This window comes from Nelumbo lutea, chromosome 3 (assembly GCF_056320005.1).
Source record: "Nelumbo lutea isolate HS-2025 chromosome 3, American lotus-T2T, whole genome shotgun sequence".
NCBI lineage: Eukaryota > Viridiplantae > Streptophyta > Magnoliopsida > Proteales > Nelumbonaceae > Nelumbo > Nelumbo lutea.
In genome coordinates this window covers 10,170,112-10,187,551 of record NC_142686.1, presented here as the reverse complement: position 1 = coordinate 10,187,551, position 17,440 = coordinate 10,170,112, and the positions used below count along the sequence as shown (strand labels likewise).

At 34.0% G+C, this 17,440-nt stretch overlaps 1 long non-coding RNA gene across 1 annotated transcript; it reads right to left on the bottom strand.

Annotated features, from left to right (window-relative positions):
- Nucleotides 1-514: 514 nt before the first annotated feature.
- Nucleotides 515-7,877, bottom strand: LOC148862852 (uncharacterized). Its single transcript, XR_016109365.1, has 4 exons — nt 7,746-7,877; nt 7,592-7,627; nt 652-926; nt 515-545 (listed from the first exon to the last, which is right to left on the bottom strand). It is a non-coding gene; the product is annotated as an uncharacterized LOC148862852 (long non-coding RNA).
- Between the last annotated feature and the right edge of the window lie 9,563 nt (nt 7,878-17,440).

The following is a 17,440-nucleotide window of genomic DNA, read 5'->3' as shown; positions in this document are numbered from 1 at the left end:
CTATCTGGCATCACAAGAAGAAAAAGTGCATATCCATATGCTATGTGAGATTGTTTTCTGTAGCATATAATTCTTATCTTCCTGAGCAATCAATAGGATTGCATAAGAGTGACATATGAGACTCACATAACAAAGCTGCTTGTTTCATTATTTACAAATGCTTTTAATGAACTTTGAAACTAAAAGAAACCTATTTTAAATCCAATGACCATGAAGTAAAAGTGGTCCATGTGCACTTTCAATAACTTGAGAAGTAGGAAAATTACTCTATTAACAATATTCCACATTATTAACCCCTCCATTTGTCTTTGTTCTCTCAATGTTCACTTATAAGAATTACACATATCACTTATTGTCAAAAGCTACAATTAACCGTATCAGTAGTTCACAACATACTAGTTTCTGCCTAAACTGCCTAGGTTGCAATTGCAAGCAGAAAAATGCTAGTCCATACATGCCAAATTACAAATAACAATGGTTGTACCTTAAGAATCTGAAGATCTTTCTTTATCTCTGGTGTGATAGTTGGGGCAGGCATCTCAAACCTAAGTATACATTTAAAAAAAGACACCATGATATGAACCCTAAAAATAGTAACATAATTATTCACAGTTCAACATACAATCTGTCAGACTGTCAGTTGTAACATACCAATTTTTACCAGCCGTATCTTTCACTTGTTTCCGCATCAACTTGTTCAACTTCCTGGGGTCATTGGGTGGAACAAATAGTCCATCAACAAGCTCAATGTCAGGCTTCCATGTCACACTTTCAGGTAGCTTTTGCAGTTTCTCAGACCCATTTTGTATTCCAGATGAGAGTGAGGGTAACTTTGGTTCCCATGTAAGGCCAATTGCAGCCTTACTATCAGGCATTCTGAGTGAGATTAGGTCCAAGCAGAATGCCTGTGTGCCTGATCTAATAACCTGTAAATTTTATGAAAAAACAAGCATTAGCAATTCCCACTCACTATAAATTGGGGAAAGAGAAACTAACACTAGGGTTGTGTTTGGTTTCATAAATAATAAGAGAGAAATAGAAAGTTGTGAGAAAGTTCTTAAGGAATTTCACAAAATTTGCTAATAACTTTCCCTCAACTTTCTGTTTCTCTCATATTTTCTATCAAACAAAATGTAGCCTAGGTGAATTAGAATCACAAAAGAAAATATAATTTGTGGCAACTAAGACCATGTTTTGGTTCAATTCTCATTCTTACCCAAGATAAAATTCTAAGATGAAAAAGAATGAGCAGAAATGGGCATAATGAGAAAATATTGCTACAAACCAAATGCTTAAAAAAAAAAGAATTCCTTTGTGGCAAGAATGAGAATAAGTTTTAACCCATTTGGTTACAAATTTCATTCTCATTCATTTTTTTATTAATCAAAATAATAACATAGAATATTCAACACTCAATAGCAGATATATAGTAGAAACAGTGTTTTCAAAGCGCAAGGCACAAAAAAAACACAATGGTCAATTTGCGCCTGAGGCGCAAGGTAAGGCACACGCCTTTTTTAGGCAAGGCACAAAAATATACAAAAAAAAAAAAAAGCCAAAATTAAAAAAATGCAAAAAATATTAAACATAATATTAATAAAAAACACAAACTTAAATTGTAAAATAAATGTTTTAAAAAAACCTATTATCTAAAATTAAAATACATAAACATAACATGTAAAGCGTATTCAAATGAAATTTAAAAAATAAAATCAAACATATAAACCACTTTCAAGCATGTAAAACCCACAATCTCTTTTTTCCTCAATTGCATTGCTTCAAGTAGCTAATGTCATGTAAAACATATTGCATTCTTGATTCTACGAGTCACCTTTGTACCATGCCCCTCGAGGCAAGCCCGAACAAGTCCATGTTAGGGTTCGCTCTCTCACTGAAGCTCCGAGAACCCCCTATTTTCTAATGTTGTTCATTCATTCATTCTAATAAAATATCTTCTTAAAAGGCAATTAAAGTTATAAAATCATTATTTTTTATGTGAGAAATAAGAATTTAAGACCCCACCATGGACTTGTTCGGACTTGCCTCGAGGGGTGTGGTCGAGGGTTCGAGCACAGCCGTTAGGCTAAAAAAAAAAAGCAAAAAGTGCAGAATTTTAAAAAGGTGCATGCCTAGGCTGAGGCACAAGGTGCATCACGTGCACCAGGCGTTCGCCTTTTGAAAGGGGTGCACCTAGGACCTGAGCAAGGCGCATACCCTAAAATGTGCCTCACCGATGCACCTAGGCGCACCTTTTAAATCACTGAGTGGAAACATGCAAGACCCACCATGTGGACTCATCATCATAGAGAAAGCTAGAGATTGTCAGATACTATCTTGACAACCCATGTATTTTCTAGTGTTTGTAAGAAGCCATATTGAGTTGTCTTATTATTTACCATGTTGGGTTATTCCAGATAAACCAGTAGCTCTTGCAGGCAAAGAAAAAATATCAGATTACATTCGGAGAGAAAAACTAGAAGGCTCCAAATGTAGCTTAATGTATGTGTTTTCTGCAAGGTTAACATTTTATATGCTTATTCTATAACTATATTTTAGAGAATGGTCTGAGGTTAGTATATTCTTGTAGGCAGAAGTGCAAACCAAATTGACAATCAAATGGATGCAAAACTGATATTAATAGCAATTTACCCAGTCATACAAACAGTGCCTAATAACAGCACAGAAAAGAGCCCATGACCACGTATAATAAAATCAGTTGACCCATCCCCATCTGCAACACTGTAAGGAGAGAGAGAGAGAGTGCCAAAGAAAGAAGACACAGTGTCTCGTGTAAAAACAACTCATTTATCTAGAAGGGGTCCTAACATACTGATGAACATTCAAATAAATGGCTGCTTGAGAATTCAATAGCCGTTCTAGGCTTCTACCACAGGTTAAAATCTATCAAGAAGAAAAGTGAATAACCACCTGTTGAAGTAAGACTACTCAAATTAATCCAAATACTTAACTACCACTTTTTCACAGCCAGTAAAAATTACAAAGATAAGAACAAAGAGATTGGTGTTTCACTGTGAAAGGAATCACACTGTTAAACTGATAGCAAGTGCAGTTTTTGAGAACCTTATAGGAAGCAATAATTGAGAAGTGCAAACCAGAGATGCTGATAAAGTAAAAGACAATGCATCAAGAGGGGAAGGATTATGGACATATTACAGTATAGTCTATATGGAATATAGATATAGATATATTTTATGGTAAATAAAGAAAGACTTTATTTAAAGAAAAAAGTAAGTATATCACTTTTTATATTAGAGCCAGCCCATTGCTAATCTTGCATGGCTCTATTAATTTTTGCTCCTTTCTATATTGCTCCTTTCACAGTGTCAAGATCCATGCTTGTGTTGCAAACTGCATGGCAACGGGAAGACCTAGCACCATAGCTTCACCATCAGCAAACTTCATTGATCATAGCCTAATCTACAATGCACCTTCCTAACTCACATGCCAAGCCTAAACTCTTTATTTGGAGGATCAATGAGAGAGAAACCAGCACTAAGTGATTTACCCCATTTTAAATAATAGCTGCAAAGAATGGTGCAAATGTGAATGCTAAGTACTGCTTCTAATTTATTTTCTCTCAAACACCATAAGTTTTGCCTACTCTAAAAATGAATAATTGGCCCTTGGCAAAGTGGAACAGCAAAGCAAGATTCATATAGCCAACCCAAGATTAATTAGGATAAGACCTAGTTGAGTTTAATTCTCTGACGAACCTTCTGAACTCGCAACATGACCAAGAAGTCTCATACTCTGTACTGAGACCACTATATAAGGTAAAGAGTAGAGACATAATCTGAACTAGCAAGAATTGTGCTTCCATCCACTTGCCAAATAGATGGTTGTGCATCAGATGAACAGTTTGTATTGGCATACATGATTAAACTGTAATGGCAATCTGATTTTGCATCTACTGCAATCGATGTCACAGAACAAACTTGAGACAACCTGTTAAAACACATTAGCAATCAACCTAACAAGCAGTCTTAATTCCATTTTCAGGTTGCTATTTCTGTTTGTAAATTTAGTTTGAACTACTGGTATGATCAAGCTCCAAAGAGTTAGCTGTAAGTTTTTATTCTTTGTTTCATACGCATGTATATGTTGTCTATGCTGTAAGCTTAATTCCATCTCCTATTAACAAAGCCCCTGTGATTTCATGGTGAAAGAGGGTATATCCTATTTCATGGTTAAACTCATATGTGTTTCTTTTTCTTTTCCTGGGTACATCATCTACTTCCTGCCAACAACATACAATGATATTGTCCTTCTATCATTAGTAATAGCATATTGTAATAATTGATGCCCTGATAACTACAACCAATGTGAAATCACAGAACACCACTTCCATTTCATTTTAAATCACTCATCACATTTGATGCACAAAAACTAGAAACAGACTTATTATTTAAGACAAATTCTTCCAAATTTATGAATTTTGGAGATTACAGCTGATGATGACTTGATCAATAAATAAATCCCTGTAACTCACAGTACTGAGCTGTGACTTAAACTGTTGTCAATTTGACATGTTAAATTTGCCCCTTATATTTGTAACATCAGAAACTCATTAAAAGGAGGAAATATCTAAGGTACAAATTAATAATCCCTTTAAAAGTAGATTGACTGGCAATCAGCAGGTTGGTAGAGAAAATGCTTCTGCCCTCCACCTCCCACTGCTCCCTAAGCACCCCCCCCCTGGCGGTAAAAGAAAGAAAAGAAAAGAAAATGATCTTACCTCATTGCCACCAGGTCAATGATATATTTCTAGCATTCTAAGTGAACACTGTTAAAAGCAGGGAAACCCAGAGCACGGCTAAATAAAAAAGGAAAGGAAAGCATTGCCTATATTTCTGGATCTGTCAAAATGGACTCTAAGAGGTATATATGAGCAGTGTTTTAAAAGGCGTGGGAGGCATACACCTGGAGGCGCTCCCAAAATGCCCTGAGGCATATGCCAGAGGCGCTGACACCTCTGAGGCACCTCTTGCGCTTTTTTCATGAGGCGTGCTAGAGGCGTACACCTCATGCGCCTCATGCACATCTGATATAAAAAGACAGGAAAAAAAAGAAAAAAGAAAAAAGAAAAAAGAAAAAAGAAAAAAAAGAAAGGAAAGGAAAAGAAAGGGAAGGGAAAGAAAAAGAAAGAGAAGAAAAAAAAGAGAAAAGGAAAGGAAAGGGAAGGGAAGAAAAGATAAGGGGAAAGAAAGTGGTTTGCCCCCTGCCCCTTCGGCTGGGGGGTTTCGCTCCCTAGACCCACCCCCTTTTCGTCAGGTCCAATTGCTGGTACAAGAGAAACAAGAGGAAAGATGAAGAAGCAAGATTGCATGATCCATACAAGTATGCATGATGATCAAAAACAATCAACAGTTCAGAAAATCAATCACATAAAAAGTATCTTCCTTTGAGGATAAGGGTCATTCTCAAAGGAAATCAGTTTGACCCCATAGACAGAGGTTAAATCCAGAAATGAAATACTACAAATGGTACATAGGGAAGGTTGTGTGCCATGTGCCAGGGTCAAAATAATTCTCATAAAACAAAATACTACAAATGGTTGCCTAGGATCTTGGTGTCATTTTATGCCTATGTTTCATTTCGCCCTTGAGCTTCCTCTTTTGTTGCGGTCCAGTAGCTTTTGTTTTGAAACTTTTCCTACTTCACTGACTATGTTTTTCTCATCAGATCAATAGTCTGGAAGTTCACTAAAAAACTATTTCATATATCAGTAGGAAGCACCGCTGTTGGAGCTGAGACACAAGAATAATGAAGCATTGGAAAACCAGAAAAAATGAAGAGGAACTCTCTCAAAGACTCTGAATCTTTCAAGAAGCAATATGCCATAGTTCTTGTACAGCTACAGGAAGCCACTGATCAGGCATGTGGCTTTCATGAACTTGGTCAACCTCGCACCTTATTTCAGTTCATACTCTTTTTCTTCCACCTAAGTTACACTTTGCAACCTTGACCTTACTATTTCAAATGCAGGTTTCTTCTGCTCTGCTTTACTTGAGACAATACAATACCTACCAAGGAAATTCTCCACCACCATGGAATAAGGCAATACCCATTTCAAGTAGCCCTGCTGGATCAAGCTCCTTCAAACATACCGCATTTTTGTTCAAGAATTAAGATCTTATGTGGCCAAAATTGTTGAGAGTTCAAGATTGACTATAGAATTTGAACTATGAAGGTAGGAAAATCTCTTTGAACTTAAAAATCTAAAGCAGATAGTTGTCTATCCCAAACTCTCTTTTGTTCCTAGACTTGTGAAGATTAACTATGGAATTTGAACTTCATTCTGTAGGTCTGGTGCTCTTAGGTTTTAATCATCCAAGTGATAAAATTTGGAACTGTGCATCTTGGATTTAAATATGGAGTCACTATGCTTCATTTTACCCTTTTTCACATAGGTTGGGCTACCTTTTAGCTTGAAAGTTGCATTACAGATCGTCACAACCGTCTGATCAATGGACCTCTTCATGAATTGTGCCACATATTTCTGTTGTCCACTCATAAACAAGAGAACGGATGGCCTGTTAAGATCATCTGACTGGACAGCTTGAGCTGTGACTTGTCCAAGATGTTAATTTATTTGCTAGATGGTGTTAGACTAATGAGTTATTTCAGTAAAATCATCCTACCCTATCCTATTAAACAGCGACTCAAATTCAAATTCAAATCTGTTATGGTGTCTACTTGCAGTACTTTTCTCAAATACTTCATAGGTAGTCTAATTTCATTTCTAAAAAAAAAAAAAAATCAGGTTATATCCTCATTGAAGTTAGGGGAAGATGCTTTTGCAAGGATTGGAGAGGCTTTAGATGCTGCAAGTAATCGGTATTTTGGAACTAATTCTGTTGTACCAACTGTTAGAGATCCAGTAAAAGGGGTTTGGCTTATCAGGATCAATCAAATTCGAGCACATCAGAGCCAACAACAGGAGTTCCGGTATCTTGTCAGAAGTCAAACGCTACTAACCCAAGTGAATCACAAATACCTTTGGAGCTCACATCATCTTGTGTTTCTACATAGCTCATGATTCAGGTAAACTGAAATGTTGTCATAGTTCTTTGCTCTAACTTCCAAATAGAAAACTAAACAAATGCCTAGTAAGACGACATGATATAACAAGTATCTAAGTTGCTATGGTTGTTCCATTAATTTTTCAGTGGCTCGTGTACTATTATTATTGGTTTCCCCTTGGGATTGTTGGAATATGCATGTTGTTTATCTGAAAACCTGATTACAGAATTTTCGGAATCCCACGGCCAGTAACTCCAGGACCCGATGATGGAAAAAGTTCATAACCATCATATAATGGTCGTATTATATTTGAGATGATTCAAGCACACATTTCAAGTACACGCTTTATCAGAGAATATAATGCTAATAACAATGGTACTGTCTATTAACAAAAGTTTGCTTGACAAGCTGTATAAACAGGCAAAACAAAATCCTAGATGATTTTATACATAGTTTAACAGAACAGAACAAACTCTAACAAAAGAAACACCTCTAATCTTCAATGGCAGAAAAAACAGAGATTAAAGGTGGGTGAGGTCGGTTGTACCCCAACTGTGTTTGTCTCCCTTCACCGATTAATGCCCTAAAATGGCAGAAAAACACAAATTAATCGACTTGTAAAAGTGAAGAAGAAGTGTAGGAGGCGGAGGATGATGATGAAGAAGAAGAAGAGAATCTGAGAGAGGGATGATCGATCTTACCTGCAACCATTCGTGCTGTGCAGAGAGGGGGGGCGGGCGAGAGTGCTGTGTAGCGAGCGAGCGAGCGCGCGAGAGAGAGAGAGAGAGAGAGAGAAAGAGAGAGAGAGAGTCCAAGAATAACCGGATTCAATACGTGATATGTCCGAATTCGATCCGATAGCACGCATCCTATATCCGATCCGATATGAACTTTCAAATGGTGATTCCTGATTCGGATTTGACATGCGAGTCTGATCTAGACCTGTTCATGGGCCGGGTGGCCCGGCCCGGCCCGGCCCGACCCGGACGGGCTTGAACAGGTTTTTTAGCCCGCAGGCTTAACCTCGGGCCAAAAAGCCCGGCCCGCATAAAATTTGAGCTAGGCTCGGGCTTTGCCAAAAAGCCCGACCCGAGCCCAGCCCGGCTTGACCTATAGTTAAACCTAAGTAAACCCGGCCCAACCTATAGCTAAACCTAAGTAAAAACCCTATGTGATGCCCATTTAAATAAATTTTTTGATTTGAGAAGGTTGTTGATTCACTTATAGGCCCATTGTTCATTTAAATAGGGGAAAAATATCTGAATTAAAATAGATAATGTCTATTTGAATAGGGAAAATTTTGATTTTCTTTTATTAGGTTGGGCTTTGGGCTTTTTACCAGGGCCGGGCTCGGGCCCAAGTTCTAGGCCCGTTGGTCAGGCCAGGCTCGGGCTTGGGCCTATTATTTTTCTGTTAATGAACACTAAAAGCCTGGCCCGAGCCTGGCTCGGCCCAGCCAATGAACAGGTCTCTGATCCTATCCTATTAAAGAAAAAAATATAAGTATTTTTTCAATTATTTTTGTCATGTATATTAATATATATATATATATACATAAATTTTATAAAAACTACAATATAAATATATTTATAAATAAATATGTGTGTATAGGTCAGATCGAATTGGATAGGGGTGATTTGAATTTGATCCAATTTTTCAACGGGATCCCGTTATTCAATTTGATCCAATCTAAAATACAGAAAAAAGATTACCCAAATCCAACAAAATATGACCTAATTCTAATCAGATCAGATCATGATTCGATCCATTTACACCCATAGAATAAATAGAGTGAGACACAAATATTTTTTGTGTTGGAAGCAACATACTTTTTTTGTCAATTACCCAACTTTCATTCTGAAAAAGAATGAATTCCGTGACAATAAATTTTTTATCCAAACACCCTCGTTTGATTCAATCTTTGCCCATTCTTTCTTAAAATGGGTAAGAATATAAAAAACGAGGCCCTTAAAAACAAACCAAATATAATTATTTTACAAGAATAAATAAGTGAACAAAATAATAGCCCCTTTGTAGTTGCCATGAGAAGGCTTCATTTTATTCATTATTTCTTTCTCGAAGCAGGAAGGAACACGAGGTTATACAAAAAAACCAATAGGGTAGGCTGTGTTTGGAAGGAGTACAAATGCAAATATGTAGAGTGTAAAACCTTATATTCTGTATTATTTTATATGTATTTATCCTATACATATTTGCATTTGTACTTTTTCCAAACTGAGCCTTAGTGTCAAAAAACAATGAAGAAAAAAGAAGGGGTGGAGCCTTTATTTGTCTCATAAAACATAGAGAAGAGGAAGAACGTTATTTTTGTTTAGGAAGAAGACGACAAAGAGGAAGAGGAAAAAGGAAAAGGAGAAAATTACTTACATTATTGTGTGAAAACTCTTTGTGCTAATCAACCAATTCAATATAGCTTCTTTCACAGTTTTTGGCACTCAGCAGTAGTATGCCAGTAGCAATTCCCTTATTAATTGAACCCTAAATCCCTAATCCACTATAATAGAAATTAACAAGTCAGTGCATGGGTTAGTAGAAATTTGGTTAGGTTTAGGCTTAGGGCTAATTGTTTTCAGCCTGGCCGGGGCCAAGCGCACATCAAGCATGCAAAATTAAGGATCGGGTTGGGCCTAATATTTAATGCCTAGCCTGGCTACAAATGTAGGCTCATGATTGGGCTTATGTTTCTTTGCCGGGACTTGTGAGGAAATTAGGGATTTAATGGATAAAGAGCGTGTAATAATGGATTTTATTAGGAACAATTAAGATTTGTGAGAATATTTATTTGACTATTTGAGTAATAATGGACTTTATTATAGACAATTAAGACTTGAGAGGCTTTTTAATTTGACATTTTATATCTTTTATAATTTAATTTAAAAGTAACTAACCACGTGTATGAGAAATAGGAGGGGAAAGAAGTCCATGTCAGCATCATGGTGAGAGGGCCTTGTACATCCTCTCTTCCCTCTTTCTAATGTAGATATAGATTGCTGTAAAAACAATACAATGGTTTATTTGATAGTCCTTGAGTATGGAGCAAAAAAATGAAAAGTATTTATTTTATTACTAATAATTAAGTACATGTGTTTTACGTGAGAAAATTTTCTTCATATTAATTACTTGAATTTTAGATATATCATAGTTAAAATATAAATTAAAAATTAACAAAAGTAATAATACGATTAAAAATAAACTTAAATATTTGTTATTCAATTATAACATCATGGGCTTCTTAGAAAAGTTGGATCATTGACCCACCATTTAGATAAGAAAATAGCATTGCTTTTGGATTAGTTTTCAATTAGGGGAAATTATAGTCAGAGTTGATTGTACATTTAAAATTAGGTTGCAAGTTGGTCCACAAACCAACATAACTCTCGCAAGTAGCTTTACATTTCAAATTAGAGAAATGTCCGCCATTTCATCGGATGTTTATGTGGCTATTACCAATATGGGACTCCTAATCCATGTTGGACACAACAAAAAACTTATACTGAAATTGCCCTTTAATATTGGGTGATTGGAAAATTAAAAAAAAAATAAGGGTTTTTAGCTCTCTCTCTCTCTCTCTCTCTCTCTCTCTCCCTCTCACAATCTCACTCACATTCATCTTTATCTGTTCAATGACTATGTGATTTGAAAATAAATAAAAATGGTTTTTGGTTTTTGTGTTTATGTTCTCTATATCAATTTCTCTCATTCTCTCTCTACCTATAGTTCTCCTTCAATCTCTTTCATTCTCTTTCTTGGTCGATCTCTCATTCTCCCTTAATTTCTATCGTTTTCCTTTAGTTTGTCTCCTACTCCCTCTCTCTTTTGTTTTATTTTCTTACACACTTATATGGTATTAATTAGGTCGTATAAAAGAACATGAGACCAACTTGGTATGGTTCAAAAATTATTACACCAATTTGATACAAATTTACATGAAACTCTTGGCTATAAAATTTACACCAATTGGAGAATGATAGAGATTGAGGGAGAATAAGATGTTGACTGAGAGGGAAAGTAAAGGAGAAGAATGAAAAAGAGTGAGGGAAAACAATAGAGAGAGAGAGAGAGGTTTTGATTTAGCTACAGATTGAAGTTAAGAGTAGGAGAGATAGAGGGAGTGGGAGATCAAGAGATGACTGTGAGAGTGAAAGAGAAGGGAGGGAGTGGGAGAGAAACTAAAAGCCTGTTTTTAGTATAAGTTTTTTGTTATGTCCAACTTGGACTAAAAGTCCCATGTTGGCAACAACCACATAAGCATCCGATGACATGGCAGGGTTTTTTATAATTTGAAATGTAGAACTGGTTGTCAGAGTTTTGTTGGTTTCTAGACCAACTCGCAACCTAATTTTAAATGTACAACCGACTTTGACTATAGTTTTCCCTTTAAATTATATATTTTATCTACATTATATAAAATATTTTGTACTTTTTACACTTAATGTTTGTTTGTCTATGGTATCATTTGACTCAAACCACTAATCCACCATCTAAAAATAAAAATTGTTTGATTTCTAGGTTGACATTAAATTTTGTATTACATTTTCATCATTGATAAAATTATTTCTTATGTATAAAAATTATTTTTGTTTAATATAATGAATGCACAATATTAGAGATGTATCCAATATTTTATTTTTTATAAATATGTAACATTAGATATGTGCCCAAACCTTTCTCTATCTTTTTTTTTGTTTATTTTTGTGATTCTTTGTATTTTCTATTATTAAAAATTTTATTATTTGACTATGACATCATTTAATTTCTAGGTAGATTTTGAATTTGGCATTCCATTTTTATCATTAATAAAAATACTTTTTACATTTCATAGTTATTTATTTTAATTTTTTTATTATTTAATTATGGCATTATTTATTAATCCATTTGACCCCAAATAGTTAAATTGCTTGCCTACCACCGGAAGTGAAGAAAACGGTTTTATTTTCAAGTACTTTTCAATATATTTATTTTTATACTATTAAAATTAATATTGTGAATTTAATTACAAAAATTTAATGATAAGAAAAATATATCTTAAATATAGGACTTAATGAGAGAGAATAGGAAAATATTTTTATTTCCAATTGGTTTTAAATTTTACATTATATTTCCATCATTAATAAAAACATTTCTTATTTTTCATACTTATTATTGTTTAATATGTATGTTAAAAATGTTCTCAATTTTTTTGAATTTCTATTTTTTCATTTTATCTATTTTTTATTTTATTATTTAGTTGTGGAAACATGGATTAACCCATTTGATCCAAAATGATTTAATTTCTTACCACCACCTAGATGAAAACACTATTTTGGCTATGTAAATTTTAAAAGTATAAGCTTTTATATTATTGAAATTATTAATTTATTAAGTATGGATTTAATTAATAGAACTTAATGGTGAGAATAAACAAATATAACTTAAATATATGATTCAATGAATATGAATGCAAGTTAATAACTTAAATGTTGTATTTAATGAGAGAGAAATGAATGAACTGAATATCTTTAAATTGCTTCTTTTTAACTCATTTAATATCAAGAACCAATTGCCATATTTGCCCTCATTTTTTTTATCAATAAATTTAAATATAGATGGATAAATTTTATCCTTAGAAAATTCAAAAAATATTCTTGAGGCCATTCATGCTTTTTAAAGTAGTATAGATTTAGGGCCTATTTAGTTTGCAAGAATAAGGGTCTAGAATCAGTATAAAAAATGGCCCATTCTAATTCTAACTATTTTGTTGGGCGTAATCAGAATCTCATTCTCACTCCTGGTGGAATGGCATTCCCTCATTTGAGGGAATGCCCACTCCCTCCCCCTCATTGGGAATGAAATCCCATTATTGCTTATTATAATTCCCATTTATATTATTGTCTAAGCCAAATAAATTATGGGAATAGATAATTCCAATTCTTATTCTAAGGGATTTTGATTCCAACTTCGACTATGTGACTATAAACCAAATGGGCCCTCAGTAGGTGATTTGGTGTAAGGTTTTCTAGGGTCCATTTGGTTCACGGGAATGGGGGTTTGGAATTGGATTCGGAATGGTGCAATTGTTTGGTTGGATGGGATTGAAATTCCATTCCTGGTGGAATGACATTCCCCTATTTTGGTGAATAGCCGTTCCATCCCCTCTCTTAGTAATAAGAATCCATTCCAACTAATTTCATCTCCAATTTTCCTGAACCAAACAGGTGGGATGAATAGAACATTCCAATTCTGATTGCAAACCAAACAGACCCAATTTTATTAGAGTCCATTTTCTTAGGTACTCCTATAATTTTATGCATTACAAGGGTCATTACGTCTCATCCCCCCCTGCAGGCATAGGGATCTGGAATCATAATCACGAGTCATTCCAATTTCAATTGTTTAATTTGATGAAATTAGAATCCCATCCCATTCACGAAGGAATGATATTCTCCCATTTGGCCAGTCCTCACTCGGAAATAAAATCTCACTTCTACTTATTCCAATTATTCCAATTTATATTCCTATTTGAACCAAACATACTATGGGAATAGTCAAATAGATCATTCCAATTCAGATTTCAAGGGATTTTGATTCGGATTCCAATTCTAATTTCAATTCCCCTTGTGAACCAAATGGTCCCCTAGTTTAGATTAGTAGTGATTAGAGATAAAAAAAAAAAAAAAAACTATGATATTAAAAAAGATTTGCTCCATTTTGTTAGTAAATATATTATCCTAGATTAATTGTTAAAAAATATAAAAATTCTATTTATATTAATAATAAATAAATTAATTATCCATTTAACTATTTTTATTAGATAAAAAATTCTTTTTGGGGGGTAAAGATATATGTTTACATTTTTTTTATTCTTTCTACCATCACATTGAATATTGGGTATTTCCATGCATCTATGAGGCCAAACCAGAGAATTTAAAGACTTGCCGCTACTTTCTTGATTCTGGCATACACCATTATAGAAACCACAATAGAGAATGCAAAGTGCGTGAAATTTGAGGGAAAATCCCTTCACTACTTTTGCTGCCCTCTCCGTAGTACAAACACATGCAGCCTTAAACGTGTTCGGATCATTAAAGAATTGAGACAATAACATTAGAATTCAGGGTTGAAATGCGCTCTTTCAAATTTAATTTTCCCTCAAGTAAAACACATATGATAATCATTGAATTATGTATTTAATTAGTGGATTAGACGTTGTCACCCTTGGTAGTTGATGAGGGATGATTTGGCTCTCCATTGACCTTGTGAAATATGACATCTGTTTTCGTCGCTTGACATCTCAATGCCACATGGATAGAGGTGTATCTCGCCAAGTCAAGGAGATGCATCCCAGAATTAGTCCAGGACACCTCATATACATCAAGGGCACTTTGGTAGGGCGACTAGCAGCACCTCATCCAGAGATGACCTGTAGTACCTCGTCATTACCGATCCAAGGGATCTCGACTTGAGGAGCAACCTCTACGAGGATTTGCCAACCTGTGGTACCTTGTTAGTACCGGTCAAAGTGACCTCGGCGTGGGGAGCAACCTCCCTCGAGAATTTTCCAACCTAACTGAGGTCTAGGTGGCGACCTGCGAAACGTGTTTGCCGACCTTTTTTGCGTGCATCCCGTCACTCCTAGGTCTCCCAAAAGTCAGCTCCCGTATCGAATGTTCCGAAAGAAGGCATAAAAGCCTAGTTTACATGTGAAACTACCTCTAATGACTTCGGACCTGTCAGCCACATCTTCCCGGAGATCTCGAACGCAATGCGTGGAGCTCACACCAAACAATACCTATATAAATGTCTCATTTTCAACTTCAAGAGTTATGCGCAATTTAGCTCTTGCAACTTTGTAGCTCTTTTTCTCTTTAGCTCTCTTCAAAATCTCTAGTTTTCTGGCTTAAGCATTAGAGTGTCCACCCTGGATAAAGCAACCTAGGTACTCTAATACTATCTTTTTGCAGGTCGACCTAACAAGGAGCTGCCAGATCGTGTATCATCAGTATTCATATGAGTTCCAAAGGATTTGAAGCAACATTAACACTAGAATATATTCAAGGGTCAATTTACTAAGACAACACATGTACCATATTAATTAGTTTGCATAAGGCACCCCTTGTAGTTTTCATCCATTTTGCTTAATGCTTTGTCCATCAAGATCTATCCAGAGGTTAGGTTATAGTGAATGATAATGTAACTCATAAAATAGTAAAAGGGCATGGACCTAGTTTAAGAAGGGGGTGTTTTAGGTGGTGTTCAAAACCGTGGTCACTCTCATGGATGGACCATTTTGGTCCATGTCACGGAATGGCAATGACATCCAGTTTTGTGAATTGGCCCCATCCACATCCCCAAATATCCTCAACACATAAATATTGTGGATGTGGTTGGTCCACAATATTTTCACTCTTTTTTTATATAGTACATCTGCCCTGCATTATTTTCACTCTTATTTTTTACAATTGGAAGCTTCTCTACCACCGCTGCTCCTTCTCCATAACTACCCAACATTATTTTGTTTGATTAATTTAACAAATAATTTGGTGCTATGCTTGTCTTACAATAGTTTGTTATTTTTGTTTCTTTAAATATGATTTTTAATGTTTTTATCAATAAAATAGTAACTTTTAATTTTAAATGTTTTACTATTGTTTTTATTAAAATTAATATTTATTGGTTAATATTATCAATAAAACAATGTTTTACTATTGCTTTTTAATATTTATCGATGTCTTTTCCAATTTATTTATCATATAAAATACAAAAATTAGAATAGATCACTTCATATATTATATATGAGATACACTAAATCAAAATGTCAATTTCCCATCCACGTTACGTAACAACATCCATCAACAAACCAAAATGTTAACCTCATCATCAATCTACAATTTTCACTTTGCGAGTTGCGACATTAATAGATAATTTCATTTTGTAATACATAACCATCAAAACTGATCGTGTCTCCCATGTTTTATCATAGGGAAATGGAGAGATTGGATCTTCTTCTAAGATCCTTGTACCGTTCTGGTTGCTTCTCGTTTCTACACCATTATCTCTACTATGGCATCTTCAATTACAGTGTAATCGAATCACTTATCCTCTCTCTAGATCTCTCTGCTCTAACAATTGATGATCATTTAAATTGCATGTCTTTTCTCTACTGAAATACCCTTCCTTTTGAATTTAGTTCATCTCCATTAAAAGGATAGAAAATATAATTAAAAGAATACCATTAAGTACATTCAATTACCTCTCATTAGGTCCAACATTTAAGTCATTAAATAAGTCACATTCTCTCTCATTGAATATTCCAACATTTAAACTTTTGTTTATCATCATTGAATTCCACTAATAAATCCATACACAATAGTTATTAATAGAAAGAAATTTTATATTTTTATAATAAACATAGAAATGAAATCATATTTTTCATCTAAGTGGTGGGTAAGTAGTTCAATCATTTGGGTTAAATGGATAATTTCATGATGCCATAAATAAATAATACAAATGAAAAAATATAAAAATTACATTTGTTTATCATCATTAAATTCCATTAATCTATACGCGATAATTATTAATAGAATGAAATTTTATATTTTTTAAATTAACCTAAAAATGGAATCATATTTTTCATCTAGGTCGTGGGTAAGTACTTCTACTATCTGGGTTAAATAGATAATTTCATGATATCATAAATAAATAATACAAATTTAGAAAATTATAAGAAATACAAAAAATATAAAAAAATGAAAATTTGAAAAGAATTTGACACATTTCTATTATTATATATTTGTCATATTAAAAAATAACTTTGATAAAATAGACATAATTTTATTAATGATGGACATCAAATATACAACTTAAAACCAATGAGAAATTTAACCATCTTCCTATCTAGGGAGTGGGTTAGTGGTTCAACCTTTCCGATCAAATAGGTTAACCCATGATGTATAATTAAAAATAAAATTTTAAAATAGAATAGTAAAATAAAATATGAAACAATTTTGGGCACATCTATAATATTATAAAGTAATGAAATAAACAAAAATAAGTATAATAAATAATAATTATTTTATCAATGATATAAATGAAATGCAAAAATTAAAACCAGTTTGAAAATGAAGCCAATTTCCATATCTAGATGGTGGGTAGGTCAATGATCTAACATTATGGGTCAAATGAGTCAATCTATGATGTCATGACGTAACAAATATTAAATATATACATACATACAAACTCAAAGAAAATATAAGATTTGTATAAAGTATTTTGATACAACTCTATTGTTATATATTCACCATGTTAAACAAAAATAAATGTGAAAATAAGAATGATTTTTATAGATGATAAAAATGGAATACATGATTTAAAATCAACCAAAAAAGCAAAATGGTTT